We start from the raw sequence: 3256 nt of genomic DNA, 5'->3' as shown, positions 1-3256 counted from the left end.
AGTATCAATAGACGAGGCATATACATTAATCTGAACAACTTGGAAGTATAAATGCAGAATGAATGCATTCGAAAGTGCGAATCTTGTGTTCACTAACATTATGATGGTGATCATTTCACAATATACATGTACATCAAGTCATCACATTGTAAACCTTAAACTTATACAAAGTTATATGTCATTTATTACATACTAAAGCTGGGGAAGAAACCCCGACTATAACAAACCAAAGCACAAATCTTGAGAAGCTATACAGATACTCTAATAACATTGCCAATACTTAAGCATTACTTTACCGTCACGCTTTGTAAGGTTTTATTTTTATTATATCTGCATTTTGTTTCTAGAGTTTCAAGGGACTCAGTCCTAGTGCAGAAATAAAATGTACCCATCAGAATATCCACAGCTCACCTAAGGATGGTCCAAAGCTGGGAGGGAGGTATGTGCAGCTGGCTGGCAGAACCAGTATTCCAAAGAATGAGGGCAGGATAGAATGGTGAGCTAAATCAAACAAAAGTCAATTTGACTGCGTGTCCAGAAGATTAACTACCTGAAATAAAAGGTGGAGAAAACATGGTTTAGCAACATTATAAGAAAAAAGAAGAATGGTCTTGAACTAAATTATTAATATGCGATTTCAATTTCAGGGAGATGTGACTTACTTTGCTATCTTTGAAAATACATACTTTTAAGCCACGATGTTATCTTAGTTGTTCTTATCTTACTTCTTTTGGCTTTGGAGCCAGAAAGATGAAAAGCCAGGTGTGTTTTACTTTATGTATAAGTTTGTAAACAAACTGAAATCTTTCTTGTAATATTTGTAGCTTAGGGAAATATTTTTTTCAAGACTTAAACAATAAGAGGATAATTGAGTAATTCATAGTTTCCTCATCTATTCAGTGATTCATTACTCTATTTAAAGTTATACTTTAGAGTTCCTCTGGTGATTACACCTGGCTTGGCCAGTGCCCATGAGGTTATACTGGCTGGACAGTGTCAGGTGGCGGGGGTAGCTGGAGTGATGGCCTTTTGTGGCCCCAGTGACAATGGTGGTTTTCACAATGGGGTGGACATTGAGGACTTCCAGTAAGATGAAGACTCAGTGATGTTTTTCTACCCCTGCTTGTGTGGAGATGACTTCTCCATCAACGAGAAAGATTTGGAGACTGGGAAAGATGTGGCAATGTGTTTTAGTTGTTCTCTCATTATAAAAGTCATTGATGACCAAGACCAGTTTATGTGTGGAGAAACAGTTCCAGCCCCTTTGACCAACAAATAATTAGTTAATAAGTGCTGAAGAAAATTTTAGGAATCCAAATGCCTAGCAGTTGGAAATGAGCCAAAGTGGAAACATCAAATACAAAGTTACTGGCTTCTTCACAGGAGACAACCATTTTGTGGTTTGCTATTCTGTTAGATGGTGGATTCTTTCCACTGACTTCTAAGTTCATCTTCAATCAAAACAGCAAGTGCATGGCAGGGCATACCTGGATTTTGTGCTCAAAACTTTGAATTGGAAGTGTTCTTAATTCTCTACCTGAGTTTAAAGGAAGATAATTTCAGATAAGTGCTTTCTTTCTCTCAGTGTCATTTTTTAGTGAGCTTGTTTTTTTATTTTATTTTTTTCCTTTATTTTAAATTTAAATTTTAGTTAACATACAGTGAAATATTGGCTTTGGGAATAGAATTCAGTGATTCATCACTTTATACAGCATCCAGTGCTCATCATAACAAGTGCCCTCCTTATTACCCATCATCCATCTAGCCCATCTCCCACCCACCTCCCTCCATCAACCCATAGTTTGTTTTCTATCGTTAACAGTCTTTTGTGGGGGTGCCTGGGTGGCTCAGTTAGTTGAGCTTCCAACTTTGGCTCAGGTCATGATCTTGTGGTTGATGAGTTTGAGCCCCACATCAGGCTCTGTGCTGACAGCTCAGAGCCTGGAGCCTGCTTCAGATTCTGTGTCTCCTTCTCTCTCTGCCCCTCCTCTGCTCATGCTCTGTCTCTCTCTGTCTCAAAAATAAATATAAATTAAAAAATAAAATAAATTAAAAAATTTTTAATATTAAAAAAATTAAAAAAAAGGAGTCTCTTGTGGTTCTGGGGTGGCTGGGTGGCTCAGTCAGTTGAGAATCTGACTTTGGCTCAGGTCATGATCCCACAGTTTGTGAGTTCGAGCCCCATGTTGGGTCACTGCTGTTCAGTGACTGCTTAGGATCCTCTGTTACCCTCTCTCTGTCTGCACCTCCCCCACTTGTGCTCTCTCAAAAATAAATAAACATTAAAAAAAAGTCTCTTGTGGTTTGTTTCCCTTTTGTCTCCTGCTCCCTTTCCCATATGTTCTTTGGTTTTGTTTCTTAAATTCCACATATGAGTTAAATCATACGGTATTTGCCTTTCTCTGATTGACTTATTTTGTTTAGCATAATACATTCTAGCTCTATCCATGTCATTGCAAAAGCTAAGATTTTGAGTAATATTCTATTATCTATCTATCTATCTATCTATCCCACATCTTTATCCGTTCATCAGTCTATGGACATTTGGGCTCTCTCCATAGTTTTGCTATTATTGATAGTGCTGCTATAAACATTGGGGTGCATGTATCCCTTTGGATCTGTATTTTTGTATCCTTTGGGTAAATACCTAGTAGTGCAATTGCTGGATTGTAGGGTAGTTCTATGTTTTAGTTTCTTGCGGAACCTTTGTATTGTTCTCCAGAGTGGCTGCACCAGTGTTCATTCCCACCAACAGTGCGGGAGTATTCCCCTTTCTCTAAATCTTCACCAGCACCTGTTATTTCTTGTGTTGTTAATGTTAGCCATTCTGTAAGGTGTGAGGTGGTATCTCATTGTGGTTTTGATTTGTATTTCCCTGATGATGAGTAATGTTGAGCATCTTTTCATGTGTCTGTTAGCCATCTGGATGTCTACTTTGGAAAAGCATCTATTCATGTCTTCTGCCCATTTCTTCACTGGATAATTTGTTTTTTGGGTGCTGAGTTTGGTAAGTTCTTTATAGAATTTGAGAGAGAGAGAAAAAGAGAGCGAGTCAGAGAGAGAAGGGGAGAGAATCCCAAGCAGGTTCCACATTGTCAGCCCAGAGATCATGACCTGAGCTGAAATCAAGAGTCAGATGCTTAACCGACTGAGCTACCCAGGTGCCCTAAAAATAAATTACACTTTAATAGAAGGTCCAGCTGCTTGTCTAGTGGCTATTGAAAATGTAGATGCTATGAGCAGAAACAGACTTTAA

At 38.4% G+C, this 3256-nt stretch overlaps 1 pseudogene; it reads left to right on the top strand.

The window, feature by feature from the left end:
* Positions 1-1021: 1021 nt before the first annotated feature.
* Positions 1022-1297, top strand: LOC123385152 (annotated as a pseudogene).
* Positions 1298-3256: the final 1959 nt, after the last annotated feature.

This window comes from Felis catus, chromosome B1 (assembly GCF_018350175.1).
Source record: "Felis catus isolate Fca126 chromosome B1, F.catus_Fca126_mat1.0, whole genome shotgun sequence".
NCBI lineage: Eukaryota > Metazoa > Chordata > Mammalia > Carnivora > Felidae > Felis > Felis catus.
Note: the sequence above shows the minus strand (reverse complement) of the source record. Positions and strands in the feature narration are given on the sequence as shown.